Source organism: Lemur catta, chromosome 1 (genome assembly GCF_020740605.2).
Source record: "Lemur catta isolate mLemCat1 chromosome 1, mLemCat1.pri, whole genome shotgun sequence".
NCBI classification, from domain to species: domain Eukaryota; kingdom Metazoa; phylum Chordata; class Mammalia; order Primates; family Lemuridae; genus Lemur; species Lemur catta.
In genome coordinates this window covers 285544936-285567286 of record NC_059128.1, presented here as the reverse complement: position 1 = coordinate 285567286, position 22351 = coordinate 285544936, and the positions used below count along the sequence as shown (strand labels likewise).

Genomic DNA, 22351 nt, shown 5'->3' with positions numbered 1-22351 from the left:
TAAACTGAACCCTGAGCTCCTGCCGCGGGTCCCAGCTGTGCTGTGTGTAGCCCAGACGCAGCCCCGCGCCCTCCCCATCAGCAGTCCTTCCTCCCCTCCCAGCCGCCCTCCACACACAGTGCTCCGGCCACACGCTCATGCACGCGCCAACCGTGGGAGCGGGGCTGCAATGCCTGCTGGGACCTGCTGTGCAGGCCCTTCCTACCCACCGCTCCTTGGAGCCCGGCCACAGCAGGAAGACGCCCCACTAGCAACAGTGGTCGAGACCACACTCCCCCAGCGGCACTGGCCCCTTGTTCAGGACAATGTGATGTGCTGAAATGCTCAAAGCTTACGTTTACTTTTTAGTCACCTGCCACACTAAAATGCTAGTTAACACTGTTAATACTCAACCAAAATGTCTAAGTATTGAATACCCACCATGTGCTTCAAATACATTTTAATGAATTCATGAACATGCCACCTGTGGCACCCTGTGGGGAATATTAGCCCAGGTCTTGGTCTCAAAATACATAATCTACTAGATATAAACATTGGAAAAGCTTAATGTTCCAAAATTCGAATCCTGGTTCAAGGCAACAAGAGCAGCTGTGTCGTAAAGCAGCGACGAGGGACAGAGACACAGCCCCCTGGCTGAGCGAGAGGGTGGAATGGGCACTTCTGGCCAGGATGGAGAGCTGGCCCAGGGGGACTGCCGGCCCAAGCACGTGCATGTGACTCTCACCTTTCCCAACTTCCACTGAACTGAGTGAAGAAACCAGGAAGACGAACCACTGAAGACCTTGGCGGTGGGGCCTCCACTCGTGTGGTGGCAGGTGAGGGAGACTCTGGGGTCACGTGCTGGCATAGGACGGCCCCAGCCAAATGGGTGCCACGTGGGACCAGAGACCACAGAGCCTCCTCTTCAGACCCCTGCTGGGTGTCCCAGGCCTGGGCGAGACGTCGCCTGCTGAACCTCCGTGCAGCTTAAGTCAGAGGGCCTCAAAGGGGATCCAGGCAGACAGAGAGAGCCCAGCAGAGAACGTCCACGCACACCAGGGCGGAGACAAGACCAGGCTGACTTCTCCTTTGGGGAGCAACAGCCAACAGAAAGAAACACAGAAGCCATGGAACAATCCTGCCACGGAACAATCCTGCCACGGAACAATCCTGCCATGGAAAGAAACATACAAAAATACAACAGGAGGGAGAAGACCATATGTTCATATGTACAAAAAGAAACAATTTAGTCAACAGCCTGCTATGTGCTTTCAGAGTCAAGAAAGAAAACAAAAACTCAACGAAACGAGAGACTAAAAACCGTAAGATGGAAATCTAAAAAGAAAGGGAAAAACAAATAAGAAACAAAATTATAAATAGAATTTCAAATAGCTTTAAATAAACGTCTGGAGTGCTAATCATGAGATGGAACAATTACCAAAATTACTAAATCAGTAATTCCCTGTGCTCATTTACTGTCCGTATTCTTAATCCTTGTTGCGTGTGTGATCTGTCAGCTGGAGAGCGGAGCCCCTTCCGCAGGGCCTTAGCATCTGACGTGTCACCCAGGAGGAGGCTGCCAGGCCACCCTTTGCCTTCGATCATGTACAGTGTCCAGTAGGCTGCCACCTGCCTGCTGCCTACTGTGCGTTCCCCACGCCCGTAGTGGTGAGAGCCACCGTACCCCCAGGGCTCAGAGTGCCCCTCAGTGAGGCTAATACAAGACCCCTGCAGGCTGTACAATGCCATGGAAAAGTTCTTTTTCCATCTTGAGCTTCCCACAGACTTAAAAATAGAGTTCATTGTGCCCAATGGGAGATATGCAGATTCTACTGGGTGACTTATGGAGCCACCAAGCTGCAATAAGCTTTCCCTGAAATATGTGGTCACATTACTATCACCTGTGGGACGAGTGGCACTTTCCCTGCCTGGATGTCACACTAAAGAAGCCCTGTGAGAGAGACCGCTGGCCACGGTGATGGACGGCAAGGCAGAGAGGCAGGACTAGGGGACCGAGAGACATCTTACAACCAGGGTGGAGCAGAGGCAGCCGCCCTGCATCCAAGCTAGAGTTTTGGAGAAGGCACCTAAACGTCCCAACCTCAGTCCCCTCCTCTGTTAAGGGAAATGCAGCACCTCCCTGGGTGGGTAGTTCTGAGACCCAAACTGAGCAGGGCCCCAGTTACACGATCCGCCCTTCACGCCACAATGCTGGGGCTCCAGCCACGTGAGGCGATGTACCCACAGCCCCTCCCGAACACCCGCGTCTCCTAATGGGCTGAACTCCAGGAACAGGTCTGGGAGGGCCAGCTTTCACCTAGGGATGAGGTCTTGCAACCTTCTCTCAACTGAAGAAACTCCCACTCAACGCGAACTGCAGGTAAGTACAGGAGAGCATCGTGGAAGAGCAAACCCACAACACCCGTGGGGCCCCAGCGAGGCTGCACAAGTGCAAAATCGCGAGGGGGCATTGAGGGCGGAGGCCAGGCCAGGCAGCACCTGGCCACAGTGATGCCACACAAACCCTCACCTGCCCCCGCCCCTGTAACACTTCCAAAAACACCTCAACAGAGAAGCAGAGGCCTCCTCTTCCTGGAACCCGGCACAAGCAAGTGGGATCTGCTCACAACAGCTCACGTCACAGGGAGGGCCACACCTGGGGCAGGTCCGTGCAGAGGGACGAAAGAACCGTGAGCCTCTCATGCAACGCGCACGGTAAACGGAGTATTCTGAGCAGTCTTCAATGCTTCCTTTGCTAAACAAATTTAAATCTCCACAACATGTGAGAGAAAAGTCACGCTGCTATATTATGCTAAATCAAGTTGAATTACCAGGAAACTATCACACTAAAATGTGATAATGATATACTGGAAAATTTGAATAAATCTCCCCTCAAATGTATCTGCTTTGCCACCATAAGAAACCATGATTATATCCCACAGTCTGATGCTAAGTAACAAGAATTCTGCTAATGATTTTCACCGTGTAATTGAAATGCCTTCAGGAAATTACTGTAAGTAAAAGCAAAGTCAAATAAAACACATAACAGAAGGGAGAGTCTTGCAGTGCCAGAAACCCGCTCCCAAGTGGTTCTGCTGCAGAAGGTGAGGGCAGCGCACCAGCGCCGCCACGGGGAGCACCAGCGCCGCCACGGGAGCACCAGCGCCGCCACGGGGAGCACCAGCGCCGCCACGGGAGCACCAGCACCAACACGGGGAGCACCAGCGCCGCCACGGGGAGCACCAGCGCCGCCACGGGGAGCACCAGCGCCGCCACGGGGAGCACCAGCGCCGCCACGGGGAGCATCAGCGCCGCCACGGGAGCACCAGCGCCGCCACGGGAGCACCAGCGCCGACAGGGGAGCACCAGCGCCGGCACGGGAGCACCAGCGCCGCCACGGGGAGCACCACTGCCGACACGGGGAGCACCAGCAAAGCCTGGTCACGTGGCGCCTGTGGAAGGCTTGGCCCCTGCCGGGCACCACAGCAGGACACACACACAGAGGGAGCCCCACGGCCAGGGCTCCCCCTTACCAAAGGAGAGAAGGCAATGCCACCACAGCGAGTGTCTGAGTGTAGCTGGGAGGGTGCAAGCCACTTGCAAGACAAAAGCTGGCACATCATGGCAGGCAACATCACAGTTGGCCTTCAGCCAACCCCGGGAGCAGCTCTGGTCCTAAAATTACAGGCATCCTTCTCAACAATCAAGCAAAACCAAAACCGCCAGAGCTCATTTAAACTCCACCAGAACCCGCACCCTCAATCACGCTGCCTGCTCCCTCACACAGCCCTCCCTCCTCTCGGAGCCTCCTGTCAGAGTGGCCCGTGGCACCTGCCTGTAGGGCACCCAGGGGCTGACACACGCCAGGGCGGGAGCAGGGCCCTGCGGTGACTCCCGACACAGAGCTGCCTGGGCAAGTCCCCACTCCCCACTCCTTGAGTGGGACGCTAAGTGGTGCAGCTGCCATGCAAGACAGCTTGGCGGTTCCTCGATATGTTGGACATAGGATCACCATTGGATCCCGCAGTCCCCCTCCTAGAACTGAAAAGAGGCATCCAAACAAAAACATGTATGGGAACGTTCATGGAAGCACTATTCACAACAGCTGAAAGGCAGAAAAATCCCAAATGTCCATCAACAGATAAATGGATTAAAGATGTGGTATATCTATATGATGGAATATTATTCAGCCATAAAAACGAATGAAGTTTTGGTACATGATACAGTGTGGACGAACCTCAAAAACATGATCCTAAGTGAAAGAAGCCAGGCATAAAAGGCCACAGATTGCATGATTCTACTAAATGAAATGTTCAGAATTGGCAAATCCTTAGAGACCAAAATTAGGTTGGTGGTTGCCAGGGGCTGGGTAGGGAGGTGAGGAAGGACTGCTTAGCAGGCACAGGGCTTTACTTTGGGACGATGAGAATGTTCTGGAACAAGAGGGATGTTGTGGCTACATAGCATCATGAAGGTGCTCAGTACCACTGAACTGAGCACTTCAACACGGTGGAGGTCATGTTACATGAGTCACACCTCAATAACAAAGCAGGGGGAGGTGACCTGCTCATGAGGTTGTCCTTAGAAACAAAAGTGAGTGCTGTGTCCGTGTGTGTGTGTTTGCGGACACACATGTTCTACTCAGTGCCTCACACACAGCAATGACATTCGTGCTGTTAATTACGTGTTGGGTTTTCCATTTGGTTTAAAAGAGAAGAACCAGCTCTAAATAATCCAGTTAATCAACTATGAGGCCTGAAGGTGGTAAGGAGACTTTCTCAGGTTAGGCAGAGCCCTAGTGACCACAAAAGGAATCAGCCTCCTCCTTCCAGCCTTTTCAGTGACCAGCAAGTGACGGTGACATATCTGTGTGCCTGCTGGCGCCTGCACCCACACAGGCCAGCTGCACTCTGCTCTCCCAAAGGCATGACCGGTATTCATGAAACGTGGTATCTTGGTCTCTCAGCTGCTGTGACGGAGCAGCGCAGCCCAGGCGGCCTAAGCAGCAGGCGTGATCTCTCCCCGCTGGGCGGGCTGAGGTCCGAGAGATCAGGTGCCGGCAGGGTCAGGTTCAGGTGGGGCTTCTTCCTGCCTTGCAGACGGCCACCTCGCTGTGTCCTCACGTGGCAGGGAGAGAGAATCCTGGTGTCTCTTCCTCTTCTTAAGAGGCCACAGCCCTGCCAAATTAGGGCCCACCCTTAGGACTTCATCGAACCTTAATTATCTCCCAAAGGCCTTATTTCCAAATACAGTCACACCAGGGGTTAGGGCTTCAACATGTGCATTTTGGGGGACACAACTCAGTCCACAGCACCAAGGACAGCAGGAGCTGCTGCTGCCACCCATGTCCTCAGCCTGGGACTGCAAAGCCACAGGTGACAGCACCATGTGGATCCCGTGCCCTTAGCCTGGGACCATGAAGCCACAGGTGACAATGCTGTGAGGACACCGTAAAGGAGCCATGACATTCCTAACTTTTAAAGGCATAATAACCTACATCCACCATTATCTACCATTCACACTGTCACAGTTACTCCTGAAAGCGCCCACTGAGCACCTCTCTTCAGCACGACTACCAGGCTGAGCACGGCCTGAGCCTCCCCCGAAGCAACACGGAAGAGGAGAATCACCAGACCTTGTCCAGGATGGATGATTTATTTATTTTCTTAGTAAGAATCATCCTGTCCCTCAGTGAAGGGCAGTCGTCCCCATGGAAGTCCCACTGCCCAAAGCTGAAGCCTGTGCCTGCTCAGGGATGGTGCGCGTCCCCCAGGGACCAGCCCAGAAGGTAGGAGCCGGGGGACAAGCCCCTGACCATTCTGGGACAGCTGGCAGTGGAAGAGCCATGAAGGCAAGACCCCAGCTCAGCACTACAGAGTCCTGAGCACCCCACCTGTCCCAGGGCCCTGCAGGGACGGAGGGGCAGCACCGCACCTGAGGTCTGAAGGCCCGGCCCCAGGGAAGGCACACGCACACCTCCAGTGCAGCTGCGGACTCGGTGTGAGCTGAGTACTTTTCTCTATTGATTTATGCTCCCTCCCATCTTAACCTGTCGTTTCTACCAACTTCCCTTCAGAACCATAATTGTTATTAAAGAGATCTGATGACCTTACTTCAACTGGCCGAAGGCTTGCCCCAACCTGAGGACACAGACAGGGCTCCTGGAAGGTTTCCTGGGCCCCTGCCTGCTGCCCCTTCTCCCCTCACCACGGACATCCCGGCAACCACGGGGGTGCCCTGGTGTCCACTTAGCCTGCCCACATGGCTCTCAGCTCTCTGCCCACTCTCACCTTCCCCTAAAGGGCATCGTCTCCAACTCCACAGCTGCACTCTGAACTCTGACCTGGGCCACGGTGTCAGGCTTGCCTGTCCCCTCCGCACATGGACCAGCGCCCGTCCACCCGTGGGCTGTGCATGTGGAGAGCAGCAGGTCCACAGCCAGCCACGGGCCTCCACCACCGACCCTGCCTGCCCAGCGCCAAGGCTCCGGGCCCAACGCCCCACCCCTCCCTGCCTGGAGCAAAGCGTCTTGGGCACAGCCCCCACCCGGTTCCGGAAGCTCACATCTGTCTCCACACTGTCATTATCACTTAGCAAACACACACAACGATGACACCACTCTGTTCCTTGCCAGAATGTGGCAAACTGAAAACTAACATTTTAAAGCTATTTTTTACATTCCATGATTTTGTTTAAAGTAACAGCACGAAAACACCCTTGAGTTGCCAACTCTGCATGCCCCCCGTGAACCCTGACCGCATCTGCCCCCTCACCAGAACACTGCAGCCCAAGCTGCTCTGCCAGCTGCCGCCTGCCCGGCGTGCTCTGAGGAGGCTCCACGAGGGCAGCCAGGGGCACAGACAGCGTCGGGAACAGGCTCAGCACAGCCGGCACCCTGCACACAGCAGGTCTCTGCTGGACAGCAGCTTGTTTTGTGGTAGCAAATTCTGTATTACAAAAGCAATTATCTCAATAAGAAAAAAAAAAAAGAGGAGGAGGCTTAGGAGCTAGAGACTTTCACAGTCTCAATAATAAAGCTATTTTTTCTGCAGTTATTTCAATAAGAAAAGCCATGTATCACGTTAAAGGCATTATATTATTAGAAGCTAAACTAATTATTCAGTGCCTCATGCCTAACTATTAGTGAGCAAATTCTGAGCGAGACAGAAGCAGACCACAATGAACCGGCGATCGGACCAAAGCTCCCAGCAGCCACAACAGCCCCGCAAGGAGAGTCCAGAGTGGCCCGGCAAAGAGAGGGGCAAAGGCGGCCGTGCGGCAATTTGCGCCATGTGTGTAGCGCTGGCTGTCCACACACAGCAAGTGACACTTGCCAGGCCGCTGATGAAATGCCAACTGCCTCAGCGCAGCACGGCAGCCACGGGCAGGTGGGGAGGGCGCCCTGGTGCTCACCGGACGCCTCTGCTAGTCCTCCTCTCTCACGGGCAGGTAGCAAAGCAAACTCCCTGTGCTTAATGTCGCCCCTCCCACCCATTTCAGAGAGAGAGTTCAGGGGAAGGGGAAGAAAGGCAAGGAGAGCAAAAGGATAAAGCAACAAAATCCATCTACAGACAGTCCCTGCGGCGTGGCTCTTCCCCACGCATGGAGGTGACTGACGTGCTTTCTCCCCAGGGCCTGGGCTCCCGCGGTGAGGAGCACGTCACAAGACTTTGTCCCCAGCACCTCACACAGTGCCTGGCGTGTGCTCAGAGCACAGTGGGAGCTGAGGGAATGTTGAGTAAATAATCGTTTTACGCACCATCTAAGCCAGAAACAGAGAAATGTCACAGCACTCAAGGCTGGAAACCGCAAAAACCTCAGCACTGCAAAGCTGCCCTAAGCGAGAGAGGCCACTGCTATCCACGTGGGCCGGCACAAGGCGGGGTCCTGGGAGCCTGCTGTAGGGCTGTCCGCCCAAGAGTGACCTAAGGGAACTTCCAGCTGCGCGTCAAACTCAGTAATAAGCAGGCAAGTACTGAAGAAGTTAGACACATCCTGTCTTTTTAAATTACCTAGGAAAAAAAAACCTATCCAAAAGAAAAGACAATGAAAATAAACACAAAAGTTCTAAGACAGAAAAGCCAAGGCAAGTCCCCCGGAAGGTCTCTAGCCAGCCGCACAGAGAGGCAGATGTAGGGACTGGACCCACAAGCCCTTCCTCCCAACAGACCAGGAGAAAATCCACACAATGCCTTGATGAGAGTGAGATAGTTTTCAAATATGTCCACAGATTCTTTGATACTTCTCCCTTAAAAAGGCAGAGAATAATTTCCCTCCCCTAGGGGTGGCCTAACTTAGTGATCCATGTAGAAAGAACACAGCGTGCAGAAGGGACAGGGCATGACAGACTAGGACACAGGGCGCTGTGACTCTTCCTTGCTCTCTTGGGTCACTTTCTCGGGGGAAGTGAGCTGCCGAGCCGTAAGGACACTCATCCTGCCCTGTGGAGAGTCCTGCCAGGGGAGGAACTGAGGCCTCCTGCCCAGAGCCCTGCGAGACTGCCACCTGGAGGGACCCTCTGGCCCCAGCCAAGCCTTCCACTGTGCAACCTCAAGGGAGACCCTCCAGCCAGAACCACCCACTAAGCTGCTGCTGAATTCCTGACCCATAAAATCTGTGGGATAATACATATTTATTGTTTTAAGCCACTCAGTTTTAGGTTAATTTGTTATACGGCAATAGAAAACAAATATAGAAAGGAAGCAGATGGGGTGAAATCTACGGAGAAACAATCACAAAGAAACCAGAATACAAAATACAAGCCTATGTCAGGGATGACAGTGCATTCCGTACAGAAATCAAATAGAGACAAACCAGATAAAGCCATAAGCAGGAGCAGGGAGGGAGATGCTGTCAGGAAAAACTCGGGGAGCTGCATGTGGAGGCGGCGGGCGGGCGGTGGTGCTGTCTGCTCCAGGTCACAGCTGGCAGAGAGGAGGCGGCAGGTGGCTCTCTAGGCAGTTGCAGCATCCACTGAGGCAGGCACAGCACACGCCCCACAGGATGAACCTTCGCAGCAAACTCACCTGCCACAGTCACCAGACAGGCCACAGTGAGGTGACCAACACCCACAGGAAGACCAAGAGACACTGTGGAAAACAAACCTCATCAACTAACAAAGCAACAGTATTTGAGGAAAACCAAGGGGATGAAAGAGAGACGCCAAACTCAAAGTAAGAATGGTCGTCTGAGAACACGCAAACAATAAGCATTAATTTACACGTCATGGTAAGCGCCATGCATTCCATCCACGAGAGAAGAGCAAGTCGACACCTTGAGAATGGAAAGTGCTGTCAAGACAAAAACCTGGTATGTGAACCTAAGGGTAGAACAGACAGCTTGAGAGCAAAGTAGAAAGTCAGAAGACGAAGCCAAGGGACTCTCCAGAGAGAGTGAGGTGAAAGGAGAGGTGAAAGGAGAAGGAGAATGAGGCCCAGATGAACAGAAGGAACACAAAGCGCAGAAAGAAAGAAAAGAAAATTCAAAGAAGTGATAGAATCAAATCCCCTGAGCTGAAGAAATAAGTCTTTGGAGTGAAAGGACCCAGTGAACGATGTCCTGATTAAATTTAGAGAGTCCAAGTACGGAGAGAGAACCCTAAGAACGTAACACGGCAACATCAAATGCTAAAAGACAATGGAGTTCTGATGGACGATTCTTTTGATGGAACTTTTTAAATCACCTGCACCATTAACATTTACAGAAATCTCTGATATATCTGGATTTATTCACTACTTTATGCTGTGTTTTCTACTTTCTTATCTTCCTGTTTCCTTGAAGTCTCCTTTCTTGCCTTCTTTTGGACTTTTCTCCCCACTGTTTTCTACATTGTTTCTTTTTACTTTTTACCCTAGAATTAATTACATGACTCCCTAACTTATCTAGGTATAACATCCTCACACACCACCCACACAATCCCAGGACCCTAAAACTCTGTAATTCTACTCTCTTTCCACTGACATGACCCTACAGTCATTTATTTTAGTCCTACCATTTGCTGTTTACCCAGGGGGCATTTGCCCTATGGCTGTATCTTCATTTATTTATTTTGAGACAGAGTCTCACTCAGACACCCAGGCTGGAGTGCAGTGGTGTCATTGCAGCTCACTGCAACCTGGAACTCTTGAGCTCAAAGGATCCTCCCACCTCAGCCTCCCAAAGTACTAGGACTACAGGTGTGAACCACTGGTCCTGGCCAGCCTTGTGGCTGTAAACATTTAATGCATGTTTGGATTTACACACATGCATATAACTTGTTTATAATTCCATTTCAAATCTCAGACTTCCATATAAGACAACTTTATTTCCTCCTAAAATAAATCATTTAGAAAATTTTGTTTGTTTGTTGATTTGTTTTTAGACACAGAGTCTCACTCTGTCACCCAGGCTGCAGTGCAGTGGCAGGATCATTGCTCACTGCAACATTGAATTCCTGGGCTCAAGCAATCCTACCAACTAGTTTTATGTGGTCAACATTATCTTAACGGCAAAACTACATAAAGCCCATTTGGAGGAAAGAAAACTACAGATCAAAATCCCTCATGAATATAGATGCAAAAATTCTTAACAAAATCCCTTTTATGTAACACATCATAACTAAGTAGAATTTAACTCAGTAATTTTAGGTCAACAATAAAAAAATCAATGTAATTTGCCATCTTATAGATTAAAAACAAGAAAACACACATTACTGCAACAGACATAGATAAAGCATTTGACAAAATTCAACTGGCATTCGTGATACAAATTCTCAGTGAATTCCTTAGCACCATAAAAGGCTATCATAATACTTAAAGTAAAAAACCGAACGCCTTTCCCCTAAGAGCAGAAACAAGGCAAGGATGTCAACCCTCAGCATCTTTGACCTCAGACTAGAAATCTTAGTGAGCATTATAAAGGAAGTGAAAGAAATAAGGAACATACGCACTGGATCTGTAAAATAATAACAATAATTAGAGTTAATAAATAAGTTTAGTAAGGTTGCAAGATACAAGATCAGTATATAAAAATCAGTTATATTTATATACACTAGCCAAGAAAATAAAATTAAGGGCCAGGCGCGCTGGCTCATGCCTGTAATCCTAGAACTGTGGAAGTCCAAGGCGGATTGCCGGGGCCAGGAGTTTCAGGCTAGCCTGGACAACATAGCAAGAACTTGTCTCTACAGAAAAGAAAAAAAATTAGCTGTGTGTGGTGGCATGCACCTGTAGTCCCAGCTACTCAGGAGGCTGAGGCAGGAGGATCACTTGAACCCAGGAGTTCAAGGCTGCAGTGAGCTATGATCACGCCACGTCACTGCACTCCAGCCTGTGTGATAGACCAAGACCCTCTCTCCCCACACAAAAAAAAAAGAAAAGAAAAAAAATTAAGAAAATAATTACATTTATAATAGCATGGAAAATGACAAAATACTTAGAAATAAGTTTAACAAAAATATGAGACATGCACTGTGAAAACTACAAAACATTTTTGAAAGAAATTTAAGTCAATGTAAAGCTATCCCATTTCCTGGATTGAAAGACTTCATATTGTTAACATGGCAATCCTTCTCAAATTTACTTATAGATTCAAGGTCATCATTGTCAGATCTGCCTTTATTTCTAAAAATGGGCAGGCCAATCCTAAAATTCATATGGAATTGCAAGAAAACCAAAATCGCCAAAAACAATCTTAAAAAAGAAGACCAAAGTTGGAGGGCTCCTTTGGCTAGACTAAGAGAAGAAAAGAAAAATCTCTAATAAGCTCCATGAGGAACATGAAAGGAGAAATTACAACTGATGCCGCGGAGACAGAAGACATCATCTATGAATACTATAAAAACCTTTATGCATACAAGCTGGAAAATGTGGAGGAAATGGACAAATTTTTAGAAACACACAGCCTCCCTAGGCTCAACCAGGAACAAATAGAATTCCTGAACAGACTAATATCAAGAACTGATTTCAAAACAGCAATAAGAAAACCTTCCCCAAAAGAAAAGCCCCGGACCAGATGGTTGCACACCCGAATTTTACCACACCTACAAAGAAGAACTGGTGCCTATCCTACAAAAGTTATTCCCCAACATCGAGAAGGATGGAATCCTCCCCAACACATTTTATGAAGCCAACATAACCCTGGTACCAAAACCAGGAAAGGACTCAACAAAAAAAGAAAACTATAAACCAACATCCCTTATGAATATAGATGCAAAAATTCTCAATAAAATCCTAGCAAATCAAATCCAGGTGCTCATCAAGAAAATAATCCATCATGACCATGTGAGCTTCATCCCAGAGATGCAGGGATGGTTCAACATACACAAATCTACAAATGTAATTTACCACATAAATAGAAGCAAAAACAAAGACCATATAATCCTCTCAATAGATGCAGAAAAAGCATTAGACAAAATTCAACACCCTTTTATGATAAGAACGCTTAACAAAGTAGGCATAGACAGGGCCTACCTAAAAATGATACAAGCCATATATGACAAACCCGCAGCCAACATAATACTGAATGGGGAAAAATTGAAAGCATTCCCACTTAGAACTGGAACCAGACAAGGTTGCCCACTATCTCCACTCCTATTCAACATAGTGCTGGAAGTCCTTGCAAGAGCAATCAGGCAAGAGAGTGGAATTAAGGGCATCCAAATGGGGGCAGAAGAAATCAAACTCTCACTCTTTGCTGATGATATGATATTATATCTAGAAAACCCCAAGGATTCAACCAAGAGACTCCTGGAATTGATAAATGAATTCAGTAAAATCTCAGGATACAAAATCAATATACACAAATCAGAGGCATTCATATACGCCAATAACAGTCAAACTGAGAACCAAATCAAAGACTCAATACCCTTCAGAATAGCAACAAAGAAAATAAAGTACCTAGGAATATATTTAACTAAGGAGGTAAAAGACCTCTACAGGGAGAACTAAGAAACACTAAGGAAGGAAATAGCAGAGCATGTAAACAGGTGGAAAACCATCCTATGCTCGTGGGTCGGTAGAATCAACATTGTCAAAATGTCTGTATTACCTAAAATGATATACAGATTCAATGCAATCCCTATTAAATTACCAACATCATTTTTCACAGATATAGAAAAATAATTTTATGCTTTGTATGGAACCAGAGAAGACCCCGTTTTGCAAAAGCAGTTTTAGGCAATAAGAACAAAATGAGAGGTATTAACTTACCAGACTTCAAACTATACTACAAGGCTATAGTCATTAAATCAGCTTGGTACTGGCACAAAAACAGGAACATCGAGCAGTGGAACAGAGCTGAGAACCCAGATATAAAACCATCCTCATATAGCCATCTAATCTTTGACAAAGCAGACAAAAACATACACTGGGGAAAAGAATCCTTATTCAATAAATGGTGCTGGGAAAACTGGATAGCCACATGTAGAAGACTGAAACAGGACCCACACCTTTCATCGCTCACAAAAATCAAATTCCGGTGAGTAACAGACTTAAACCTAAGGTGTGAAACTATTAGAATTCTAGAAGAAAATGTGGGAAAAACTCTTATAGACATTGCCCTAGGCAAAGAATTTATGAGGAAGACCCCAAAGACAATCACAGCAACAACAAAAATAAATAAGTGGGACCTGATCAAATTAAAAAGCTTCTGCACAGCCAAAGAAACTGTCACGAGAGCAAATAGACAATCTACAGAATGGGAAAAAATTGTCGCATGCTACACATCCTATAAAGGGCTGATAACTAGAATCTATTGAGAACTCAGGAAAATCAGCAAGGAAAAATCAAACAACCCTATCAAAAAGTGGGCAAAGGACATGAACAGAACCATTTCAAAAGAAGACAGAACAATGGCCAACAAACATATGAAAAAATGCTCAACATCTCTAATCATCAGGGAAATGCAAATCAAAATCACAATGAGATATCACTTATCCCCAGTGAGAATGGCCTTTATCAAAAAGTCCCAAAACAATACATATTGGCAGGGATGCAGAGAGATAGGAACACTCATACACTGCTGGTGGGACTGCAAACTAGTGCAACCTCTGTGGAAAGCAATATGGAGGTACCTTAAAGAGATACAAGTAGACCTACCATTTGACCCAGCAATCCCATTACTGGGCATCTATACAAAAGACAAAAAGACATTCTATAAAAAAAAAAAGACACCTGCACTCAAATGTTCATAGCAGCACAATTCACAATTGCAAAGATGTGGAAACAACCCAAGTGCCCATCAATACATGAGTGGATTAATAAAATGTGGAATATGTATACCATGGAGTATTGCTCAGCTATAGGAAACAATGGTGATCTAGCACCTACTGCATTATCCTGGATAGAGCTGGAATCCATTCTACTAAGTGAAGTATCCCAAGAATGGAAAAACAAACACCACGTGTACTCACCATCAAATTGGTTTCACTGATCAACACCTAAGAGCACATACGGGAATAACATTAATTGGGTGTCAGGCAGATGGAGGGGGAGAGGATGGGTGTATACATTCATAATGAGTGCAGTGTGCACTGTCTGGGGGATGGACATGCTTGAAGCTCTGTCTTGGCGGGGGAAGGGGAGCAAGGGCAATATACATAACCTAAACTTTTATACACCCATAATATGCTGAAATAAAAAAAGAGAGAGAAAAAAAGTTGGAGGACTCATCCTTGCCAATTTCAAAACCTAGTACAAGTCTCTAGGATTCAAGACTCTGGTACTGGCATAAGAATATAACATAAAGATCAATGAATTAGAATTGAGAGTCCAGAAATGAATCCATACATCAATGGTTAAATGGTTTTCGACTAGGATGCTAAGACTATTCAACAGGGAAAGAAAAGTCTTTTCAGGAAATGATGGTGTAACAAATGGATAGCTCCATGCAAAAGATGAATGTGGACCCCTGCTTCACACCGTAGACAAAAATTAACTAAAAAAGAGTCAAAGGCCTAAATGTAAGACTTAAAACTATAAAGTTTTAGAAGAAAATGTGTAAATCTTCATCACCTGGGATTAGGCACCTGTTTCTGACCTTCAGCATAAGCAATAAAAGAAAAAATAGATAAATTGGAATTGACCAAAATTAAAAACTTTTGTGTGTCAAACAAAGGTGTGTACTACCAATAAAGTGAAAAGACAATCCACCAAATGGGAAAAAATTTATACCAGTCTTATCTCTGATAAGGGTATGGTGTCCAGGATACAAAATGAACTCTTACAACCCAACAACAGAAAGAACAAACAGCTCAATTAAAAAATGGGCAAGGAATCTGAATAGACATTTCTCCAAAGAAAATATACAAACAGCCAATAAGCACATGAAAAGATGTTCAACACCACTAGTCAATAGGGAAATGCTAACCAATAACACAATGAGATACCACTGCCTACCCACTAGGACAGCTATAATATATTAATAATAGTAAAAAAAAGAAAACAAGCGTTGGCAAGGATATGGAAAAACTGGAACATTTACACATTGCTAGTGGGAATGTCAAATGGTGCAACATCTTTGGAAAATACTTTGGCACTGCCTCAAAAAGTTAAACATACAGTTAAAATATGACACTGCAGTTCTACTCCTAGGTATAAAACCAAGATAAATTACAATACATGTTCATAAAAAAACTTGTACAGGAATGTTCATAGGGGCATTATTCATAATGGCCAAAAAGTGGAACTCAAATGTCCATCAATTATAATAGATAAAAAAATGTGACCTGTCTATACAATGAGGTATTATCTAATAAGGAATGAAGTACTGATATATGCTACAACATGAATGAACTTTGAAAATATTATGCTGAATGAAAGAAACCAGACACAAAAAGCCACGTATTATATGATTGCATTAACATGAAACATCAGAGTTAGCAAATCCACAGAACAGACAGTAGACTGGCTGTTGCCAGAGGCAAGGGGAGAGGAAATGGAGAATGACTGCAAAGAGTATGGGGCTCTTTCTGAGGGTGACGAAAATGTTCTGGAATTGGGCAGCAGTGAGAGTTGCACAAGCTAGTGAATATACTAAAAACCACTGAACTTTACATTTTTAAGTGGTGAAATTTATGGTATATCTCAATACAAATAAAATGGAAATGAAAATTTTTTAAAGATGCCAGTTCTCCCCAAACTGATCCACAGACCCAACACTATCCCACTCAAATCTCAGCAGTCTTTTTTGGTAGAAATTGACAACTAGTTCCAAAATTTATATGGAAAAACAAAGGCATTCCCAGAAAAAATAGTTTTGAGACAGACTCATCCTAGCTGATTTCAGGATTTACCCTAAAACCACAGTGAACAAACACTGTGGTATTGCTGAAAGGATAGGATGTATACAAATAGAGCAATGAAAGAGAACAGAGTTCAGAAATAGATACAAGCACAAATGGTCGAATGAGGAAAGAGCAAAGATGGTCAATGCAGATCTCTTACTGCTCAAAGAAATGTATGTCCATGTGGTAAAAATGAGCCCCAACCCATATCTTGCACCATATATATTTTTTAATTGGCTGAGAATGGATCGGAGGGACAATGGGTCAGAGACCTACGTGTAAAACCTAAAACTATACAACTCCTGGGAGAAAACATAGAAGATAGTTCAGAATTCTTGGGTAGGACACAGGATACACAAACCATCAAAGAAAAAAAAGTGACAGACTTTTACTTCATCAAGATTAAGCACTTCTGGTTTTTTTTGAAAGACATTAAGACAATAAAATTAAAGCCACAGTCTGGGAAAAAATACTTAGAAAACACATATCTAATAAGTGACTTGTATCCAAAGAATATAACAAGCCCTTAAAACTCAGTAATAAAAAAACAAAAATTTTTTAATGGGCAAAATATTTGAAGACACTTCACCAAAGAAGACACACAGATGGCAAATATGCACAGGAAAAAATGTTCAGCATCATTTCTCCTCAGGAAAATGCAAATTAAACTACAATGAGATATCACTACACACCCACTAGAAAAGATAAAAATTTTTAAATTGACAACATTAAGTGGTGACCATTTCTCAAGAAACAGGCACTTTTTCTCATGCATTACTTGTGGGAATGCAAACTGGTGCTGTAACTTTGGAACATTGGTAGTTTCTTACAAAATTAAACATACACTTACCATATGATCTAGAAAAGCCCAGTCCTAGGTATTTACCTATGAAAAATGAAAACACACACCAACATAAAGATCTGTGCAAGAAAGCTTATAGCAGTTTTATTCATAATCTCTAAAACCATAAATCTCCAAATTTCCATCAATTGGCAAATGTATAAACAAATTTGGCATTAAATATATTCATTAAGTATTACTCAACAACAATATGGATGCATCTCAAAAGCATTATGAGTAAGTGAAGACAACAGACTCAAAAAGATACATACTACATGATTCCATTTATATAATATTCTGAGAAAGGCAAAACTGCAGTTATAATAAATAGTGATTGCCAGAGGTCTCAGGAGAAGAAGGGTGGTGAGTGAATTTTGGGGTGCTGAAAATATTCTATATCATGATTGTGCTGATAGCTAATATCTGCATCTGTTTATCAAAACTCACAAAACTGTATCCTTAAAAAGGGTGAATTTTATACTATGTAAATTATACTTCAATAAGCTTGATGTTAAAGAAAATACTAAGGATTACACCTGTAATCCTAGCACTCGGGGAGGCTGAGGCGGGAGGATCACTCAAGGTCAGGAGTTCGAGACCAGTCTGAGCAAGAGCAAGACCTCGTCTCTACTAAAAATAGAAAGAAATTATCTGGCCAACTAAAAATATATATAGAAAAAATTATCCAGGCATGGTGGCGCATGGCTGTAGTCCCAGCTACTTGGGAGGCTGAGGCAGTAGGATCGCTTAAACCCAGGAGTTTAAGGTTGCTGTGAGCTAGGCTGACGCCAAGGCACTCTAGCCCGGGCAATAGAGCGAGACTCTGTCTCAAAAAATAAAAAAAAAAAATACTAAGAATAATATCAAGCAGGATAAACATTAAGAAATCTATACCTGGATATATCATGGTAAAATTATAAAACATCAAAGATATAGAGAAGATCTTAAAAGTAACTGGAGTTAAAAAAAAAAAAATCCTTGAAATGAGTGTTATTTACACGGAAAGCTGAAGCCAAAGACAATAGAATAAAAAACAATCTCCCACCCAGAACTTTAATCTAGAGGAGTAGTAGCTATTGTTAGTTTCTCTGTTACAAGTTTTCACCTCTCTACTAAACTCTACAGTAGGATATGTGGGCAATTACCAGTTAGATGTTTATGTTGCTGGGAGAAGACACAAGATGTCATGCGAAATTTAAAACCTATGCATATTTTCAAGCTATATTAAAAGGAAATACTTTTTAAATGCTGCTGAAAACCTGAGATAATTTCTGGTCATAAATAGAAACACTGGCAGATTTTGGTAGACTGGCAGACCAAACTTACACAACCACAGAGAAAGAAATGAGTCACTGAGAAATTTATCACCAAAATCAAGGATTGCAGTGGCAAAGACGTAACATAGTGAGTCAACATATTAGATTTCCAGAATACAATTTAAAAGTTTTCTTGGGTTTTCAGCGTTAATCTTTTACTGTATACTTGAACTATTCTAGTGACATACTTGCATTATGATAATACCGTATATACATTTAACAAGGATACACCACTAATCCTGAACTTGTAAATAAAGCTTTTTCTAAAGAAAGGCATGTCATATGCCAATATTTTTTCATTAAAGTTTAATTTTGGAAAGCAATATCTTAGGTAAAACAATTTCAGAATAACTTAATAAGTAAAATACTTTTTGAACATTAAAAATAAAATACAGAATAAAATGAAAATGAAGAAGGTTTCAGCTAAAAATAGTTTTTTTCACCAACACTCTCAACATGATGCATTTTAAAAGCAGTAGCATCTGCAGTACAAGTAGTAGAAGCGCAACGAACATGCTGAGATGTGAGCAAATCCAAACAGGTGCCAAGTGGGTAAAATGATAAATAAGGCTGCACAGCATTAAAAAATACAATAGAGAATGAAAATGGCATTTGAGTCAGGAAAGAATAATCAGAGATGAAGTACTGTAAGATTCTTGTATTCCTTGGAATGTGTATAGAGATGCTGGTTAACTTTGAACACTGGTAAATTAAGTATACACAAACACAAAAATAAGAGAAACCAAAATTATATAGTGAAAGAGAAAACTAAATGAGTAAAAAAATCACATCTGTCTATCAAAAAAATGGAAAGAAAAGAGAAAACATAACAAAGTTGAACTAAATAGAAAATCCAGGGTAAAGACAGGTTGATTAATGGGTACAAATACACCCTTAGGAAAAAAAAGAGTGAACCCTAATGTAAACCATGGACTTTGGGTGATAACAATGTGTCAGTGCAGGCTCATCACCCGTCACAAATGAAACACCCTGGTGAGGGACACTGACAATGGGGAACCACCCGTGCTCGGGGGCGGGGGGAGGACATATAGTAATTCTCTGCACCTTTCTCTCAATTTTGCTGTAAACCTAAACTAAAACTGTAAACTAAAAGCTGTAAACTAAAACTCTAAAAAAACAAAATCCTAAATAAATAAATGTAAAGCCTAAAACAAGATTGTAGAAAGGAGTCCAAATTATAAGTAATTAAAATAAATGAAAGTAAACTAAATATTCCAGTCTTTTAAAGGCAAAGATTGCCAGGGGGGACACAAAAATCCATTAGATATTATTTTAAAAGATTCATCTAAAACATTCAGATCCAGAAATATTGAAAGGAGTGGGAAGAAAAATATATACTGGGCAAATACATCAGACAAAATTTGCTTTACGGCAAAAAGGATTAGATAGACTATATTGCATAAAGATAAAAATGATTCAATTTATTAGTAAGACACTGTAACAATTTTAAACTTGCATACCTAAAAACAAAGCCTCAACATTTTATATAAAGCAGAAATGAACAGAAATATAAGAAAATAGACAAACCAACAATCACACTGGCAGACTTGAACACACCTGTCACAGTGATTGATATGTCAGTTAAAGAAAAATATCTGTGAGGACAGAAAAGACTTTAACAAGATTATCAAGCTTCACTAAATGGCCACATGTAGAATACTTACACTCCAAACTGCACAATACATTCTACTCACAAATACACAGAACATTTACGATACTTGACCACACGTGCGTTATCCTGAACAAAAAGTTTGTAGTCCAAAGACCACAAACACAGAGATCACCTTGTCCACAAGGCAGTGAACTTAGAAACTAAAATATTTTAAAATATTTTATATTCAAATATAAATGTTTATTTTTTTACATAATGTATTTTTAAGCTCTGTGTATTTGGAATTGAGAAATATTTCTAAATAACTCATAACCCAAAAAAGAAATCATAGTAGAAACAAGATAACATTTATAAGTTAAGGACAATAAAAGTAATATATATGTAAATCTGTGCACTGCAACAAGCTGCACTTAGAAATGTATAACTTTAAATGCTTATTTGTATTAGAAAAGCTGAATATCAATGAACAAATTATCCAATAGAAATTTGAAAAAGAACAGAAACATGAACTCAAAAAGCAAAAGGAAGAAAATAAGAAGAGAAATTAATGAAATAGAGAAATAAACAACCCTAGAAAACAAATCAACATTTTAAAAATGTATTAAAATAAGTAAACTAATAAAAAATTAAACTCTACAAGCACTGGAATAAAACATGAGTGATTTCGTCTTTAATCTGGGTGTAGGAAAAGGCTTTGTAACTATAAATTACAAATCTACTAAAAGAAAAGAACAGATAGATAAACTTGACTTTGTAAGAATTAAAAATCTTTAGCATAGTAAAAAATGACAGGAGAAAACATAAAAGACAAATACTAAATGGAAGAAAATATTTGCAACATGTATCACAGGAAAAAGAAATAATAAATCTAATGTACTAAGAAATAATATAAATAAACAGATAAATGAATCTTTTTTAAATGTGGGGGGCAGATCAAAAACCCTAAAGAAAAATATGCAAAAGACATGAAATGAGATATAAAAATGTCCTTAAACATATGAAAAGATGTTGTTTCATTCATAGAAAGAGAAATGCAAATTAAAACCACACTGAGCTACACTGCTCAGCCATCACTTTGGCAAAATGCTGAAGGACAGACCCTGGGGGCAGCCGTGGGGAGAGGGGCACCCCAACACCCCTCGGGTGGGCTGGACCAGGCAGCCCCCAGGCAGGGATTGGGAAAATACGTCTGCCCACAGTGTTGTGCGGTAAATGTGCAAATGTTTGACAAATGGCTCTTGGGGGTGAGAGGGAAGACCTGGTCTGTAGTTTTGCCAGTTTCCTTCCACGCGCAAACCCTCCCACCACGGGCAATTTCAAACTACCAACATGACCTCACTGAACACAGAGCTGGGAAGAGATGTGCAGAAGTGGTTTCAGGAGCTGTGAGAGACAACCTTAGAACATCACTGTCACATGCAAGGCGTGAGGACCACGGGAAGAGAAGCGATGCTGTGGGATTGATTTATTACACAAACACATGTATGTATGTGTGCACATTTATACATGTGCATGCATGCATGTTTATATGTGCTATTTCTCAGCTCTGATCACTGATGGGGTTAGAGGCAAAGACACACCAACAGCACACCCAGTACCCAGATCTTGGTCGTTAATATTATTTCCACACTACAAGAACCAGGGCCCTTCAAAGAAATGGATGATTCCAGGGCTGGGTACGTTAGGCACAAGAGACAAGCCTGAAATATTATACAAAAAAGTAAGGAGATATTTTTTTAAAACGGGGGGAGAGGGTAGCTGGGAAAGGAAGGCAGGTGTCCACAGGGGCCCAGAGTCAGCCAGGAGGGCTCCCATGGACCACATCTAGGCCCACATGTGAGCACCGGATCATCGAGGACAGTGGGGAATGATACCACAGGACTGACGAATTGAAACAGGGATCCATGAACTGGAACCGATGATAAACAGATACCCAGGGAAGAGGGGAGGCCTGCTCACAGCAGCTCACCACGGCCAGCAGGCTCGTGGGGACAGAGCCTTGGAGTTGCATAATCACCACTCGTAACCGTGGACATGTTTTTTGATGCTCATTTATACTTCCTATATTACCTTTTGTAAATATAAGCAGATATATTTATGTTTTCTAAGTTTCCATTTTTTCTTACATAAAATATTTAATATTGCTATATATGTTCTTTTTTTACTATTTTTATTGTAAAATATATATGACACAAAACTTGCTATTTAACTGTTTTTAAGTATACAGTTCAGTGGCATTGAACATACGCGCCACGTCACGCAGCCGTCCACATGCCTCTCGCCTGGTCGAGCCTTTCACTCGGCAGTGCCTCCTGCCGTCG

At 43.7% G+C, this 22351-nt stretch overlaps 1 protein-coding gene across 1 annotated transcript in view; it reads right to left on the bottom strand.

The window, feature by feature from the left end:
* Positions 1-17126, bottom strand: part of PCBP3 (poly(rC) binding protein 3) — a 146621-nt gene extending 129495 nt beyond the window's left edge. The window contains exons 1-2 of the mRNA XM_045540847.1: positions 17091-17126; positions 14369-14395 (exon numbers count right to left, since the gene is read on the bottom strand). The gene's annotated coding sequence lies outside the window, so the exon portion shown is untranslated. The remainder of the gene's footprint in view (positions 1-14368; positions 14396-17090) is intronic.
* Between the last annotated feature and the right edge of the window lie 5225 nt (positions 17127-22351).